The 18,828-nt window shown below is 44.3% G+C and overlaps 1 long non-coding RNA gene across 1 annotated transcript; it reads left to right on the top strand.

Annotated features, from left to right (window-relative positions):
- Window positions 1-1,923: 1,923 nt before the first annotated feature.
- On the top strand, window positions 1,924-12,228 carry LOC148687701 (uncharacterized). Its single transcript, XR_015950658.1, has 4 exons — window positions 1,924-2,074; window positions 4,931-5,017; window positions 7,668-7,992; window positions 8,543-12,228. It is a non-coding gene; the product is annotated as an uncharacterized LOC148687701 (long non-coding RNA).
- Window positions 12,229-18,828: the final 6,600 nt, after the last annotated feature.

The following is an 18,828-nucleotide window of genomic DNA, read 5'->3' as shown; positions in this document are numbered from 1 at the left end:
GGGGATCATTATCAGGCATTTAGGAAGATCCTGCTGAAGGCCTAAGAGACAGCCTTTTTGATGGTGGTCGCTCTTTAAGGAATGCTCTCCCAAAACAGAGTCTTCCCCGCCCCGCCCCCCGCATATGATTGTTAATTTTCTCTGCTGTTAGGTTACTACGGCTGTGGTGGGTGGTGCTGTGAGTTAAACCACTGAGCCTAGGGCTTGGTGATCAGAAGGTCGGCGGTTCGAATCCCTGCGACGGTAAAGGTAAAGGGACCCCTGACCATTAAGTCCAGTTGAGACCGACTCTGGGGTTGCGTCGCTCATCTTGCGTTATTGGCCAATAACGTTTACCTTTCTGCTGGTTAAATTATAGTGGCAATCATGCTGATATTGTTAGAGGGTGGTAGGCTTTATATTATTATCTTGAGAAGTAGTGTATGACCCCGTTTTAGTGCTTTGTTGTTTATTGCACTTTTTTTAAAAAGGTTTTTGTTTCCATTTTATTGTAAGTAGCCTTGAGACAACAATAGCATAACAAAGCTTTGTTCTGAATTCATATATTCCGTATATATATATATATATATATATATATATATATATATATATATATATAGGGCATGCACATTGCTATCCCTTAGTTTTGCTTCTTGTTCCTGCAACTGGAATATTTTGCTGCAGAAAACTGATTTATGCCGCTCGAGTCAGGAAGAGAGCAGAGAGAATGGCTATAGACCCTTCGCATCCTGGTCATCACTTGTTTGATTTATTCCCATCCGGACGTCGGTACAGGAATCGGTATACAAAAACGTCTAGGCACAGGAACAGCTTTTTTCCTTGTGCCATCAAAATGTTGAATCTGTAGTTGTGGGCAGAAGGGAGGCTAGTTGGTGGTATGGGGTCTTTTCGCTGTGCTGTTGTATTGTGAGGGGAATGAATACTGTTTGTATGAGGTACCTTTTTTCTTTACATTGCAATGTAGTTGAAGCAAAATTCCAAGTATGGTTGATACTTGGCCAATAAATTATTCTATCCTATTCTATTCTAGGTGTAAGCTGCTCATTTTTACAGATGAAAATTTCCCCTGACCAGAATAAATTAAGTCTGGCCCATCTTTCTAACACACTGAATTGTTTATAATTAAGGGAACATAAACCCTCATTATTTTCCTGTCATTCAATCCCCAAACAACGCATTGGATGATATTATTATTATTATTATTATTATTATTATTATTATTATTATTATTATCCTGGATTAAAACAACTCGTTTTAGATAATTCCATCCAAAATGCAGCCGGAATGTGAGCTTTCCTTTACAAGGCGAAAGAAGGTGAAATCTGAGACAGATTATCCAGGATTGGGGGAGGAGAGAATTGATTTGGAATCGAAAGTCTAGGAAACCGAGCCTCAGTCGTTGCCATCTTCTTAAATGCAGCATCCCCTCTCGGTTATCCAGGCGGGCGGGCATATTATGGGCGACTCGAGGATGCATTGATTAATTGGACAAGGGCCGCGTTTGCTTCCTAATAGAAGAGCAACTGTGGCGGGGCGGGCGCTCCTCGATCCGGTGCCAGGCAGAGGCCGCGGCTGCTGAGATAGATTGATTCGGGTGGCGAGAAAACGATACTGTATTTAGAGGTGCCTGATACCACTTGGCAAGTTCCAGGGGCTCGAGTCACCCTAAAGGGGCTGTGTCCTGTGCATAGCTGCCAAGTTTTCCCTTTTCTCGCGAGGAAGCCTATTCAGCATAATGGGAAATCCCTTAAAAAAGGGATAATTTGGCAGCTATGGTCGTGTGTGTGTGTGTGTGTGTGTGTGTGTGTGTGTGTGTTTGTGTGTGTTTGAAACAAGCAATCCCAAAGGAACGCCTCTCCCCCCCAACTGTATTTATTAAATCTTTCAGACAAAAGTATCTCACAAGCAGCGTACTGTGTTTGCGGGGGCGGGCGGGGGGGAATGAATTATGGAACGACAACAGCTGAGCAAACCAAAGAAGAAGGCACCGCCATTCTGGCTTTGAGTAGCGACTAGATCGCCCGTGGAGGAGGAGGAGGAGGAGCCATCGCGCACAAAACTCTCCAAGTCAAAGGTGAGCCCGGAAGGCCGCCAAGCAGTGAGAAAGAGGGAGTTCGGTTACCGGGTTGCCTCAGGTCCCTCCTGCGCAGCTGCCTTAAGCGTCGCCCAGTCTCTCTTGATGGAGCAGCCACCGTGATCTGCTCTTCCAAAGCTTGCGTGGAGATTATAGGCGGCCTTCGCTGAGCATTCCTTGGGATTTCTTGTCTCTTTTTGCAGGGCGGTTATGCAACATAAGGGCCTGCTTGCTGCATTCGCCGCCCTTTGTCAACAACAAATTGTCACTGTTTTTTGTGTTGAATATATGTGATATGAATATGTGATATTTTAGGGAGCAGGTGAGCAGGCGGGGCTCATTACTTACATCTTGGGAGCCTACACAACACATAACACCGTTGCTGTATTAAAAAAATAATGTCCAGTATCACCTTAGAGACCAACTAAGTTTGTTCTTGGTATACCGGTAAGCTTTCGTGTGCATGCACGCTTCTTCAGACACACACACACACACACACGAAAGCTTATACCAAGAACAAACTTAGTTGGTCTCTAAGGTGCTACTGGACAATATTATTTTATTTTTTATATATTTCAACTGCCTCAGGCCAACATGGCTACCTACCTGAATCTAGAACTGTTGCTGTATGTAGGTTTTATTTTATTTGTTTTTTATCTTATATTTTGGAAATGTACATCCAGTTTTTTTCCTTTAAATTTTGTGGGGGCCCCAAGAGATTGGGGCCCTATAGGAGCTATAGCTTGTTTAGCCTCTCCGTAAATCTGGCACTGGTCTGGAGTGAGGCACCCTCCCCGGGTGACTGTTCGATCAGCCTTATTCTCTAGTGAGGTATGGAGAAGCTATGTTAAGGCTACCCAAAATCAATCAATCAATCAATCCAAGGCTGGTGATAGTGGAAATTTATTATAATTCATTTATACCTATTTTTAAAAGGTTTATAAAGTCTGGACCCTTGAGTGGAGAAAAGCAAGCAAAGGGACGTGCCCCTTTTATGCCCCTAACATTAGAAGTAGCAGGTAGGATCTGCAACAAAATTTTGCAGAGTAAAGCCCTGCTCAGGTTCCAGCCACTGCCCATGCTATTTCCTAGGATATTCTACTATGTTCCCTATTACCTCTGGTTTTTTATTCATCCCCCCCCCTTCCAACATTCATCCAGCATATTGTGGCTGCTCAACATGCTCAGTCTTTGCTGGGCTCTCTTCGGGGATTCAGACCTTAACACGCCCTACCCCACAAATCCCCTTGGATTCCTCCAAGCCTGCAAATACCTTTCTTGTCACTGTGGATACTACCATTTTGGCTAAGGAGCCACACATGTAGAATGATAAATATATGGTAAGTTGTTGTTATTCATTAATAATAATAATAATAATAATAATAATAATGCAGTATTTTTGCTTTACGGAGCAGGATCAAAAAGAGAGACAAGGTCCTTCTCCCAAGGATCTTACAGCTGAAATATATTATTCCAAACTTAATTTTCAGTCAACATCAGTAATACTTGGCATCTCAGAAGGGTGCCATGCTTGACAGAACTCGCTGAGTTTTGCTTTTCTCAGGTGTTGTGCTTGGGAAAAGATGGCATTTCTTCCAAGAGCTGCATTCACATGGCTACTGACAGCTTCCTTTAAGTGGCCCTGCAGCAAAGTGTTGAACGAAGTGTGAAAAGCCGTATTTTAAGGCCAGCGTAACCAATGTGTGACTTCTGGATCGAAACCAGAAAACAGAGGAAGGAAAAATAATAATAAGGAGAATTCACAACCCCAGGGTTGGCCTATTTTCAGACTGAATTGCTAGTTCTTGATTTCTTACAGTAGCCACAAGCCATTCAAAGCCTCTTCTGTCAAGAACAGCTTTTATTTTTATTCAGATGAGCAAGTTACTATGTGCTAGATTCATTGGTAAACTGTACATGTAAGCACAGCCAATACGTCACGGCCGCACTGTTTGACCAAGGGCAGAGGATGCCGATAATCCCTGGATCAGCTGTCCCAACTGAAAACAGGAAGAAGGAGGCCTGGACATTTCTTTAAATGAGCAAATTGGATGAGGCTCTGGCAATGCTGACTTACACTGAGTCAGCAGAACTACACAACTCAACAAAGAATATTTATTCACACATGAATTATTCAGCCGGCTTGAATAGCATCTCTGCAACAGCAATTCTGCAAGCAAGTTATTTGCATACACATAGGCAGTTGTCCAACCGCAGCTGCAAAGCGGAATCAGGATAGTTCTCCTGACCAGTCGAGTAGTGGTGAGGAAGCCTTTTGCTTCTGGGAGCCGCTGAGGCAAAATAGTAGTCAGAGCTTCCTTTACAAAGTGCTGGAAGTCAGCAAAATGACATGGAGGTGAGCTCCTTTTTATTTAGCTTCATGCTAAGGTCTTCTGTGACAAATCGAGAGGCTATTTTACCTATGCACCACCCCCTGATTTTAATTTTAATTTTAAAGAGACCTTTGAGCAAACCTGCTCCGGAGGCTAGGCTCCAAAGCAACAGATTCAAGTTACACGAAAGGATATTACGACTAAACATCAGGAAGAACTTTCTGACCATACGAGCTGGTGGAACAGACTCCACTGAGAAGTGGCGGACTCTCCTTCCTTGGAGGTTTTTAAAGCAAAGGTTGGATAGCCATCTGTTATGTATGATCTGGTTGAGATACCTGCAGTACAGGGGGTTGGACTAGATGACACTTGGGGGTCATAGCTGCCAAGTTTTCCCTTTTCTCACGAGGAAGCCTATTCAGCACAAGGGAAAATCCCTTAAAAAAAGGGATAACTTGGCAGCTATGTCGGGGGTTCTCTTCCAACTCTACAATTCTGTGATTCTATTGTATCTTTTTAATAGACTCAAGACAGATCCACAGAGCTGGAAGAAGCCTTGAAGAAGCAGAGAGGAGCCCTCACCAGATTGGTTCCAATTCCAGTTTCGGGGGTAAGGCGGTCAAGAGGTTTCAGTTTATGCCTCAGTCCTGGTTCACTGAAAGACAAAACCCTTTACCAATGGATTTTAAGGATAGATTTAGGTTCTGTGTAATTCCCTACCGGTAGGTGGTCACCATGCACATTTTTACAGGCTATATACTGAAGTATAGAAAGCGAGAGAGGCTACAACTTGCTGGAAACCCTCCAAAAAGTGATTTCCTGCTTGAGGGACTGAAACCCAGGTCTCCCAGATGGGTTGTTCACTGCACCACATACCATCTCTGTTTCACATATTTCGGCTGCATGCATAATATTCATCTGGATGGAGGCATATTTTCCACAATCTCTGAAGTTGCTTTTCTTGGCTGGACTACCGTCTGGCCAGAGAAGAGACCGAAACTTTTGTTTGAAGTAGCAGCAAAGCTTTGGCAACCCTAAACGAGGAAAAGGTCGGAACGTTTCAAGAAAGTGTTGGCCTTTGCTTTCTCCAGACAGAGCCCAGTTGTTGGTGATGTCTCTCAATTTCCCCCTGCACATGGAATTCAGGCTTGGCACGGGTTTCGCAGCTGCGGTTGCTGCCGCTAGCCTTGTAAGCAAGCGAGCTGTTTCCCAAGTCCTGGTCACACATTCATGGCCCTTTTCCTGCTTTGATGGTTGCTCAGATTCCATTAGGATTTAATGAGGAACCCACCAGCCTTGACAAGCAGAGTGGCTGACTCATGGCTGAAACCAAGGGCAAGCCTGAGGTAGGGAATTATCCAGCAAATTAGTTTGTCACCTTTGCCTCTATGTTTGTCTGGACAAAAGCAGGGGCCTGGTTCCACCCCTCTCCCTGGCCACACAAACCCAGAGGGAGCTTGTGTTAGCACAATCACTGCAATATTGCGAGCAGGAGCCTCTTGAAATTCTCCCTATTTGTGGAGAGAGAAACTGGGAGGATGATTTCTCTTGCATTGATAAGAAATTCTCTGAACAGTTCCTTATTTATTTATTACATTTCTATACTTCCTTTCTGGCAAGGGCACCCGAGGCAGTTTATCAATTGAAAATATTTTTTAAAAACACATTATATAAATTGTAAAGTTGTCCCTGTTGGTGGGGAGCAGGCTGATGTTGTGTTTGCCTGCTTGCCTGCCTCTTTTTGCTCTCTTCTGCCTTCCCACAGGACAGATGGTGTCCATTTCTTGGGGTGAGGCCTGCAATTCAACAGTGGCAGCAGTTCAGCAGCTTTATCTTCTCCAAAGGATTGTTTGGTTTTTGTTCTTTGCTGCTGTTGCAAATAGCAAGGGCAGCAGTGTGGGCTGCCTGGCAGCCATCTTGTCTCTTTTATAATACCCCAGGCCTCACAACGTTCCAGGGCCTTTCAGGTGGGGTGGGGGTGGAAATGGCAGCTGCCACAAAAAAATGGTGGAGAATATATTTGGAGAGTATTCTGCAAGGTGGCCATTTTTTTTAGGAGGCAGCAAACGTTTGTCAGAACCTACGTCAGGAAAATGACTTCTGAGAAGTTTTGGGAGGTGAGATCATTAGAAGGAAGGTGAGAACATTAGATGAGTGCTGGTGGATCAGATCCGTCCAGCATCCTGTTCTGTGGCCAAGCAGGACCTGAGCACAACAGCACTCCTGCCGTGACCTGTGCTGCAAATTTGCTTTCCACTCTCAGGTTGTTTCCTTTCTCTTGTTTACAGAGCCACAAAGATATGGGCTCTTTTCTCCACAGGCAGGGACAATCTGGGTCATGTCTCCAATTTTAAATATTCACTACTTCTTAAAAAATAATTATCTCCCTCACCCCTCAACGTATGCCAAACTGCCCAGTAACTTCACACTTGAAGTTCTACACTTTTGTTTTAATACACATTTTTTTGTTTTGTTAAGTAAACTGGTTTACAGCTTGCAGTCATGCATGTTACCCTAAGACATGTCAAATAAACGCTTGTCATGTTCACACATTGCATTTTAAAGCGTACTCTTAAAACAGCCTCGGTGTACACGCACAAATTGCTGCTTTATGAGAATTGGCCCTAAATTTGTCTGCTCAGACCATGGAGGCCAACATCTAAAGCGTCAGAGTTGTTGAGGAAGACATTGCTTGATACCTACCATATTATCATTATTAATAGCCTAATGTTTTAGTGCTCTGGTCCTTGGGGCCACAAAGAGTCGGGCACGACAAAACAACAACATTCCATCATGAAATCGCTTTGGGATGCTTCAAAGTAATCAATTTGTAAATGAAATAATGGATCAATTTGCTATCCTGTCGTTTGGTCAAGGGAGACCCAAACATGGCCTACAGGTGAGCGAACAACTGCACTTTGAGATAAAACAACTGACAATACCTGTGTGGTTTACACAGCCTTTGTCCTTGGCAGGGCTGGCATCAGCACCCAAACTGTTAACAGGGTCAACTATTGACCCCTGCCCTAGCCCCCTTTTAAAGTCTTGCTGCCATTTTAATTTCCCACAGTGCTCCTGTTGTGGTATTGCTTCAGAGCACTACAATAATTTTTAAATGGCAGCTACACAGTGCTGCTAGTGTTGGGGCACAAAGTACTGTTAGGTAAGGGCCCACCCGAAGGCACTTTGTCCAGAGGTCCTTCAGATCAGAAGCAGAGCTTGTTTCCCAGCCATTTCTCGTCCTACTCTCACCCTGGCAGGGGCTGCGTCAAATGACAGCGGAGGAAGCCTAGTTGAAGAAGGGAAACAACAACAGCCAGCATAAGCTCAGCCTAACCAATCCGCTCCCTCAACTATCCCTGGCTGGCGAGCCTTTGGATCAAAAGCTGCCCTAGACACAGATCTTCTGAATGGAGGTGGTCACCCACAGCCACCACACAAGGCCCTGGGATGAAGGAAAGGCCGGAAGAATAAAGGCATTCGCTCCCCGATTGCACTCCTCCCTGCAAGCTGGCCTCTCTGATGCTGAGTCAGCAGCGTCTGACAAATTAGTCAACAGGATGACTGCTGGGCTCCCGGCTTCTGGTAATTAACGTTGACAAAGCTCTGTGTGTATGTTTGCTTCTGCGCCTGCTCGCTTCCCAGGCAGGAGGAGAGCCGCCAGGAGGGGGGAACGGAGGGGAGAGAGAAAAGAAGCAGTGTCTGCTGATGCTTCCTTTGCAAAGGCTGGGAATTTACATTTGCAATCCCAAGACAGGCATCCACAGCCACATGACTTTGCTCCCAGCCCTGCCTGCATCCTTAAGGGACCAGGTGGGACGAGGGCAGGAAGTGATGAGGATGGTGAAGGGTTAAAACAGCCTGGAGAGTCAGGTTACAGCTCAAGCAGACACAAGCGCCCTTGTAAAACACAGGCCTGGATGCAGGAAGTGCACAATTCGAAGCCTCCGCAAGGTTGCAGAACAGGATGTTAAATGTTCCGAGCTGAGATTTGTCTCTGGTTGGGCTCTGAGGTTATTTCCTCAAAGCGCTCTGTTAAGATCATGACCTCTGAGATGCACAATGAGGCTGTTGGCTTTGAAGCTTCTGATTCTTTAGCTGCTGTTTTTTGAGTCGTGTGAATTTCTCTCCCCAGCGTGGAATGCCAAATTGCCTGCGGTCTGCGGATGAGAGGTCCCAGAAGCAAGAGAGGTCAAGGGCAGGAGAAGTTGTTTCTTTAGCTTCTCCATAACTTTATGTTCGCTAACTTCAGATCGTGCGGTTTGTCCCTGCTATTTTAGACTTGTGCTAGAAGCCAAACCTCAATTGTTCCAAGGGCCAAAAGCTGAAACACTTTGGTTCGAGCACAGGAAGTTTAAATGGGTGGCAATAGGCTGTTGTGTGAAAGGGCTCTTGGTTGGAATACTCTCCCCTGACAAAGCCTGTCTGGAAATGTTTAATTCATGCATAACGTAACAGCACCAAATCCAGCTTTGCCAATGAATAGTGCATCCAACACAGGGAATTACAGTCATGATGCATCTGAAAGAGTGGACTCTAGTCTAAAAAAGCTAATGCCATAATACATTTAAGGTGCTATGAGACTCTTAGTTCTTGCTGCCACAGACTAATGTGGCTATCTCTCTGCAAACAATGGAAAGAACTCTGACTTCCTGATGAGTGCACAGGAACTGCATGATACATTTATGTTTGCAAATGAATGTTCGTCATGCCCACACTTTGCACTTTAAAGGGTATTCTTAAAACAGCTTAGGCATACACACACAAATTGTTGCTTTATGAGAATTGGCCCTAAATTTGTCTGTTCAGACCATGGATGCCAGCATCTAAAGCTGCAAAGTTGTTGAGGAAGACGTTGCTTGAAGAGCATAACAGGGGTCATATCTATTATCATTATTAATAGCCTAATGTTTTAGTGTATGTTTTTATTGCATCATGAAATCACTTTGAGACGCTTCATAGTATAGTTACTGTCCCATCGATTGGTCAGGAGAGACCCAAACATGGCCTACAGTTGAGTTAAAACAAAGTAAGAAAATACTGTAATAAAGCTATATACAGGAGTGACTAGAAGAGAAATGACTGCTGGGAGGAATGTAGAAAGAAGAAACATCATGGTACATCTGCATCAGCACAACTGGATGCCGTCATCTGCCCCAGCTGCAACAAAACATGTCTCTTCCATATTGGTCTCCATATCAACTGCTGTAACTCTCCAACGGTTTGACTTCACCCCCAAAGGCACACTCTTCCATTGCCTCATGAAAAAGACTGATACCACCATTGACATAGTGCAGTAGGCAATTGTGTCATATATGTCATAGAATTGTAGAGCTGAAAGGATCGGATAGTCCAACCCCCTGCGATGCAGGAACATGCAGCTGTCCCATATGGGGATCAAACCTGCAACCTTGGCATTATCAGCACTACGCTGTAACCAACTGAGCCATCCAGTGTCAAAAGCAAAACAACCCCGACTAGGGTTTCAGGTAGGGCTTCGCTCCCAGGTGGAGATGCAGGCGGGGGTGGGGGAGGATTGACCCTTGGCATAAGGTCTAGTGCAGGGCATGAGCTTTTGCACCCCTGTTCCAGTTTTCCTACGATTAACTCTTCAAAGGAAGGGTAAGCCAAGAAATCTTCCCCAGCTTGGATTTGAACTTGAGCTAGAGAATAATTCAGCTGGTGCTAATGCTCACCTCTTCTTTGAGATGAACATTTCCCAACTCCCAAAATCTTGTTTCTGGGTCTGAACCCAGGTGAGCTTTGTTGATATCTCTAGTCTCAAGCTGTGCCAGAGTTTGCTCCCAAATTGGTAGCTATTCTGAGGATTTGCCAGTTCTGTGTGCACCAAATGCCTTCTGTTTAACTGGTGTGCTATACGTGACATTCCATATCTCATGTATCCTATATAATTCTTGGAGGAAATAGTAAAACTGTCGCCACCTTTGGTGCTGGGCAATGCTGTCAGGAAAGGATGCCCTCCTGTGGCTGAGGCTGCGGAATTTGTTTCTTTTCTCTCTTTCTCTCTGCCTGTGCTGTGTGCTCAAACATACTGATGAAAGTTTATCTTTCAGTTTCCTGAAGATGAGAGAGATTTTTCATTTTATTCCTTCGGTGTTGGGTTTGTCCCTTATAAATAAAACATCGAGGTGTGGAATTTTGCCAGTCGACTGCAGCTGCAGCCTCTCTCTCTCTCCTTCTCTCCCCCTGGATGGGCACTCTCTTGCCCCCGGTAGCACAAAGACATGGTGTGCCCCAGTTTTCCTGCTATGGAATCATCACTATTGCTGTTTTTGGCTGCAGCAAAGAGTTCTAGAGGGATCTCCCTTGCAAGCACTTGAATCGTGCTTAGCTTAAGCGAGCAGCCTGGAGATGGAGAGTGCAAATGTGGGCACAGCAAAGCGAGCGCATTTAATCCATTCATAGCTCTTCATACCACTAATAGGAATGTGTTATGAATGCTGTGGGGGGGGGGGGGGAGATACAGGGAAAGGAGCTCCCTGTAGTAGGAGCCTTGAAGGGAACTGACACTGGTTTCTGTAGGAAGCTTACAAGAGCTTCTAAATGTTGCTTTAGTCAGAATTCTGGGGCATAAAACCCCACGTTGCTTTTTCCTGTTTTATTTCCCCCACTTTTCTTTTGCAGACACAAATCCTGAAGCCAGCAAAGCAGGAAGCTGTTGCCAAGGAGACCCCTTATATTCCCCCTGGTTAAAGGTATTTCCCCAGCTATTCAGTGGGGCCATCAGATCCAAAGAGGATTCCAGGTAGCAATATTCCACTTTTCAGAAAATTAAAGCCTTTCCAAAAATTCTTATCAATTGTGTGTTGAACAAACAGTTATCACATGGTTATTCCCTAAATGTTAGAGAAGTTTCCCCTAGGAAGCTTATTTGGCCCCTCTTGCTTTTGTGGCATGCAAAGGTTTGGAAAATGACGGTGATAGAGAAGCTCTGTCTAGATTAGCCAATTTATTTACAACTTAGTTACAGTTTTAGATCACTTTCCCAAGAGAATTTACAATAAGATACAAAAAACAAAATACACATAATACATAAAACATAACAATGGCCTAGGACCATTGTTGTATAGTCGTCTTAGTCGTGTTTGACTCTCTGTGACCCCATGAACCAGAGCATGCCTTGGAAATTCTCACTTTCTTCTCAAAGCTTCTCCTTCTTTATGTCCATGGAGTTTTCTTGGCAAAATACTGGAGTGGTTTGCCAGTTCCTTCTCCAAGTGGATCACATTTAGTCTAAACTCTTGGCTATGACCTGTCCATCTTGGCGTGGCCCTGCATGGCATAGCTCATAGCTTCTTGGAGTTATTGAAGCCCCTTCACCACAACAAGGCAGTGATCCAAGAAGGGGCCAGAACCATTAATGCCCCCTCAAAAAAGTCTGCAACTGTTAGGTATTAACAATCTAGCCTGTGTTTACAAAAGACTGAGTAAATGAAAAGGTCTTCAGTGGCCATCTAATTTTGTAAATGGAAGAGGGCAAATGTGTCCCAAGGGGAGGGCACTGCAATGTGGGGGTGGCACCATGGAGAGCCCTATCAGGTGTCCCCCATACTGTGAATTCCTGTTGGGAGCACCAACCTGCGGGTAGGTAGAAGACACACAAATAAAAACAGTTGCCTCTTCCTTTAGGAGGTTTGAGTAGGAAGATTCCTCTGCTAGGAGTCTAGATTTTTAAATTTCCTTTTGTGAAAAGTTTTGTATAACATTTATTTGTATGTATTTGTTTTCAAAAAAAATCATACCACCACCATTAAGGAAAAATACCAACAATAAAATTACATCCATTAAACAAGTACAAAATATATCACGACTGTTTTACTGAACTTGGAGAAAAATAGTGTTATGAGTTTGTGGGTGCCAGAGACCTATGATTCCTGGCTCCAGTAAGTATTAGACTTTAATCAAGGCTTGGGGTGTTAAACTAGTTGCCTGGCCTCTCTAATCACTGGATCCAGCGAGTGTTAAAAGCTAATTAAACCAGACTGGCTTCCTGTGTTGAGTGATTGCCTGAGTGATGGTCCATTGAGTGAACAAAGGATCAAAGAGGGCTTTGTGCCAGGCAGCAAATTGGGGGGGGGGGGCTTCCTCCCTCAACAGATAAAGTCAAAAGTTTAGAGTAGAGAGGTTGGAGTTAAGAATAATGTGATCTAGAAGAAAATCAGCGATCTGGAGAGGCAGAGCATGTTGTTTGATTTCTGTTTGAATCCAAGGCTGTGGCTATGGGAGAAACAAGATCCTTTTGGGCTGTTAATGCTGTGAACTCCTCCAAAGTAGAAACGAAATTAAAAAAAAAATACTTCCAGTAGCACCTTAGAGACCAACTAAGTTTGTCATTGTGTGCATGCACACGAAAGCTCATACCAAAGACAAACTTAGCTGGTCTCTATGGTGCTACTGGAAGGAATTTTTTTTTAAAGAAATTTTTGACTACATCAGACCAACACGGCTACCTACCTGTAACTCCTCCAAAGTAGGTTCAAGGTTGTGTCAGGAACTGGGCAAAGGTGTCCTCGGGAGACGGGGCCAGTAGTTTTGTGGGCACCTGAACCAGCCAGGAGGCAAGGGGAAGCTTCAAAGCTGGAGAGTGGAGCACAGGATGGCTGAGAAAGGGAGGAGGAAGAGGCCGGCCAGGCAAGTGAAGGGCCAAGTGCTTCTCCCCCTCTCCCCTGCACCACTGTCTCCTAGAACTAGAAGAGAATTGAAGCAGGAGGAGCAGAGGACGTTTCCACACAGGCGTAGTCTCCAGCTACCTGTTTGCAGCCTGTCAAGGGAAGGTACATAAAATGGTAGAGGGAAAGTGGTGCCCAGTTGCTGCAACTGCTGCAAGGAGCTTGCACTTGGGAGTAGCTACCAAGACGCTAGATCGGTGTATGCAGCCATCCAGGGCTGTAGACATGACTGTAAGCGTTACCTTTGACCATAAAGAGTGAAGACTCTGCCGTGTGCATTCCTTTGGGTGCAAGCACCCTTGACAAGCTGTGTACAGTGGTACCTCTACTTACGAATAACTCTACTTACGAATGTTTCTACTTACGAATGGAGCTCCATCCGCCATCTTGGATGTGGTTTAGATAGGATTTTTTCTACTTACGAATTTTTAGGTAGGGTTGCTTCTACTTACGAATTTTTTCTCCCAATGCATTCCTATGGGATTCGACTTACAAATTTTTTCGACTTACAAATGTGCGTTCGGAACGCATTAAATTTGTAAGTAGAGGTACCACTGTATATGTGTAAATAAACCATAAATCCCAAAGATTCCACAGTCTCCACTGTGCCTCATTTCCAAAAGGAAACACAAACCTTGTGTAAGCGTCTGGGACCCCTGGAATCTCACACTGCTCAGAAATTAGGGCAGTTTGCAACAATATGCATGCTTATAAATAAAACTATTTTTATGTCCTTCCAACCTTGAAGTATAAGTCCTTTTGAAACCATAAGGGCTCACGGGATCCATCTGTTGCTCCCCAGATCATAGGATTATAAGTCATGAACATTTACAAATATCAAAGATTTCCCCTCAAGCAAAATAAGAACAATTTCTGATCCCCACATTCTCTGCCTCCAAGAAATAATATCAACATGACATCACCAGCATCTATCTGAATTAGCCAATTCTTTCCTATAAAGAGGCTGCAGAGTCCAATCTACCTAAAACAACATTTTTGTTGTTGTTTTTGAATAGGGCTGCAGTCTTAATCCCCACTGATTATAGTGGGAGAATAAAGTGTATACGTAAATGTTCCTTGCTAAAATCAATGGGACTTAAGTTGGTAATGTTTGTTAAAATAACTATAGCAAATGCTAATTGAATGGCAGCTTGACTGAAAGGAAAAGCAGACAAAGTTAAATTACGGTATGCAGCTGCTGGAAAGATACTGGAATATTATTTAAAGGGGCCTAAGAGGGAATGTTTCATTGAAATGCATTTGATAAGAACAGGACAAGACTCAATAACTATCTTCTCTCTGTAATCCCAAATCCCCAAAAGGTGTTCTGTCAGTGTTGACTGAATGAAAGGGCTGCTTCCAGCTAAGGACGGGGGGAGAAATTTGATTCAGTTCATGTTGAAAGGTGGGCACAGCCATCTTTCAAAATGCATGCTTCTCTGAATTTTGTAATGCAATTATACTAGTGTGAGGTGTGCATAAGAATGCAAATGTATTAGCAAAAGCAACATTTCAAAATGCATTATACCAGGGAAGATTGCAAAAATGTTTACATTAGGCAAAAATGCACCCAAATTTGGGGAAATTCACTGGTGAATTTTCAGGTGGATTGTCCCCCTTTTAAGTGCAAACTGATGTAGAAATGGAGAGAACTGAATTTAAGAACTTGGAGGAATGAGAAACAGAAATGGACGGTTTTCCCCATCCTTGCTTCCAGTACAGCGTTGTGTTTTCTCTTTCTTTCCTACTCCCTGTAATAATTTAGCCGCAACCTGGCTTCTAGCAGCAGAGATGCCTAGAGGAGAAGAGGAGGGGGGAGTTGTTGATGGAAAGAGGCAGACCCCTGATTTGTCATGGGGCTGTTTGTCCTCTTGGTGACTGCAGCACCAGCTGTGCAGGGGAAGGTAAAGTATAGGGAGAAAGGGAGGGGGTAGCGAAGGGCCTCAGGCTCCTTCACAGCTGACCCATAGCTATTTTTAGCTTTGGAATGCTCCTGACAAGGCCCTCTGGGTCTATTTCTTGTCTCCTGGCAAGTGGCATTGTGTAAGCTGGTCAGGAGAAGGCTACCAGAGAAGACCAGGAGAGCCACATGGGGCTGCCCTTTGGAGGGAGAAGTATTTAAAGCCCTAAACGGCCTTGGTCCAGTATACCTGAAGGAGCGTCTCCACCCCCATCATTCTGCTTGGACACTGAGGTCCAGTGCCAAGGGCTTTGTGGCGGTTCCCTCGCTGCAAGAAGCCAAGTTACAGGGAACCAGGCAGAGGGCCTTCTCGGTAGTGGCACCCGCCCTTTGGAACGCCCTCCCACCAGATGTCAAAGAGAAAAACAACTACCAGACTTTTAGAGGACACCTGAAGGCAGCCCTGCTTTTAATGTTTAATAGATTATTGTATTTTAATACTTCTGTTGGAAACTGCCCAGAGTGGCTGGGGAAACCTAGCCAGATGGGTGGGGTATAAACAACAATATTATTATTATTATTATTATTATTATTATTATTATTATTATTATTATTATTCCAAGAGTCAGTGCAAGCAGGAGATGCCCATTGTATCATTACAGATTTAACCTGTTCATCTTTTGTATGCCACTCCATGAGCAAATTATACATGTTTGACAATAATTTTCTATTTTCTAAAACATCTTTTTGAAATTTTGATAATTTATAACTAAAACCTTCCTTTTTTATCCATCATAAAAATATTATTTAATTGGTGATACTATAACCAATCTGTTACCAAATCTCTTATCTTCTCAAAGTCTTTTAATTTTACCTTCATTTAACAGCTCTCTGTATGCTGGCCAATTAGCCCTCATATTCCATTTTTTCAAAGATATTGCTTCTAACGGGGAGAACCACCATGGTTGTTTTTTGTTGTTGTTTTGTTCTAATAGATTTTTACTGCGGCTGCAGTATTCTGGGCGTATGGTAACCCTATTGTATTGTGTTTTTACTTTTTTTGTTGGGAGCTGCCCACCATGGCTGGGGCAACCCAGTCAGATGGGCGGCATATAGATTTTAATAAATCCTCTCTCCCGCTCTTGCTGTGCTTATGTGAAAGACAGAGATGCAATCTTAAGTTCACTTCCATTAGGTGTTTTAAAAACAGTTGATGGTCGTGTGGGGAGGTGCAACAAGAACCACATTTCATGTTTCCCCACCCCCTCCATTACCTGCAAACAGGATGAATGCTTGGTAAATAGCTGATTTCATCTAAGTCCCCTGAAACTTTCTGCAAACAAATCAGGATGAATGTTCAATATACAGGTCGTCTGGAAGCAAATAACAATACTGATGTGCGTTGCAGGGTTGTTACGAGGGTTACTGCATAATAATGGACACGGAGTGTTCAGAACACTTTTGACAGCAGTAGTCAAATGCTGTGGTTATTATTTGTTTAATAGTAAAGGTAAATGGACCCCTGACCGTTAGGTCCAGTCGCGGATGACTCTGGGGTGGCAGTGCTCATCTCACTTTATTGGCTGAGGGATCCGGCGTACAGCTTCCGGGTCATGTGGCCAGCATGACAAAGCTGCTTCTGGCGAACCAGACACACAGAAACGCCATTTACCTTCCTGCCGGAGTGGTACCTATTTATCTACTTGCACTTTGTGCTTTCGAATTGCTAGGTTAGCAGGAGCAGGGACTGAGCAACAGGAGCTCACCCCGTCACGGGGATTCAAACCGCCAACCTTCTGAGCAGCAAGCCCTAAGCTCTGTGGTTTAACCCACAGCGCCACCCGCATCCCTTATTTAATACAAGCACTCATAAAATCTGCACCTTCCTAGGAGGCATTCTCCCTTCTCTCACACACAGGGGAGGGCTGCCTCTTATAAGTTTATGCCAGCTATGGAACACATATGTGCATCATCCAAAAAGAAAAAAGAAAATACCTTGGAAGTATCTAGCTTCAGAAGTATTGTCCCCTTCCCCCCATAAGCACATTCAATTCATAGACTAATCTACTAATTAAAATCAACTGTAATTGAAATAGAAAATACTTGCTATTCTTTTGTTTAGGTTTCAGTTCTTCGTAAAGAAATATTGGAAAAAATATATCATTGAATAGAGTTGCAGCTTGTGTGCTTGTGGTAAAGATCACATGGGAAAATATAGCATGGGGAGGTGTATGGCAGACAACTCAATTCAGGAACCTGCTCCCCCCCTTCCTTCCCCTCCCCCAGACATGAGATCACTCTTACAAGCATAGCTTGTGCTTAGGTGCCGCTGAAGATGCAATGGGTACATGTGTGTGTCGTACATACAATTTGCTTCCTTACCAAGTTGCATCTCCAGAGATTCCTGGCTTGGACAGGAAGTTAATGGTTTCTATACATGGGAGTGATTTTTGATGGCCAAATGAATTGTGTGTTTTGATTCTCTCCTCTCCAAGGGGAGGAACTGATTTTTTAGAGAGAAATAAATAGATGCTGGGAGTGTTGGAAGTGGGGTGAGATAAGAGGCTTTGCATGGGGTGAAAACAAATAAAGCAAGAGACTTTCAGCTTCCTAAACTGTCACTGTCCTTTTGAACTGGGTGACCCTCTTTTCTTTGATGCAGAATGGAATTCTGAGGCTGCAACGCTCCGGCATCCACCTCCCTTTCCCACTTCCCTCTTCGGACCTCAAGGCAAGGTCATCTGGGATCTTGATCTCTCTCCTGAGAACAAAACAGCAAGCATGGCTGCCTTTGTTTCTCCAACTACTTGAGTTAGCTGGACTAGGAATCTTTTCTATCCAAGTATGTGCTTCCTATGATAAGCAGAAGGGTGTTTTTTGTTTTACTCAGAAAGCCTCAGCCTTTCCATTACAAGTGTGCTCCAAACAAGGATTCATTCACGGAAATTCACTTCTGCTGTTGCCTACAAACTCAGGTCTGTCTGGAAACATCAACCTTTCTCTGACGTGGTTTGAGAAGGACTCCTGCTTGCTAGCGAGAGGAAAAGGAGGTCATTTTCCCCTAGCTATGTATGTTTGAGTTGCTCGTTATTCCTCTTAGGTGTGGAATTTAAACCTCATGCATTTCTCCTAAGTGTACTTGGAAACAGGGTGGCATCTTGAATAATATATTGGGGCAGGGGGCAGGTAAGCCCTGCCCCACATAATCAATCACAAGACGCACACCAGTTGGATGGCAATGCCTATCAACTTTGCTCCTATGCTTGGGAGCGTTATTCCCGATTCACGGCTGGACTTCTTTCCCGACATTGAAATCAACCTTCCACAACCTGGTGCCCTCCAGGTGTTTTTAGACTACAAATCCCATCAGCTCCAGTCACCACCACTTGCCGGGTGTATAGGGAAGGCCAATTTAATTGGAGCAGCCTTGAGTTCAGTGCATGGTTCGGAGAGAAAAAGTGGCCGTTTGAAGTTTGGCCATGGCGGCCATCCGTAGCTGGGCAAATGTTATGCCTACAAGAAGGCAGCCAAACCCCCACCCTCTCTCTCCACCCTCCTCCTCCCTTCTTGCTCATTTTACAGTAGCTTCTCCTAGTTTTCAATGCTCCCAGCTGTTTCTGCTTGTCTCAGGCAGGGGAGGCTGGTTGCCTGGATACCAGTCCTTCTGATGAGCAGTTGAGTCCCTCCAGGGATTCATGCCGCTGCCCCCCCCCCCCCAATCCCTGCAGTGCAGTATCACTGCTTGAGTGATGAAGATAGAAGCCAAGCACGTCTGAGTGCCCATGGGGCTTTACAATTTAATAAGAGAAAGGAAGAGCAAGAGCGAGGAAG

This window comes from Zootoca vivipara, chromosome 1 (assembly GCF_965207765.1).
Source record: "Zootoca vivipara chromosome 1, rZooViv2.hap1.1, whole genome shotgun sequence".
Classification (NCBI taxonomy): Eukaryota; Metazoa; Chordata; class Lepidosauria; order Squamata; family Lacertidae; genus Zootoca; species Zootoca vivipara.
Note: the sequence above shows the minus strand (reverse complement) of the source record. Positions and strands in the feature narration are given on the sequence as shown.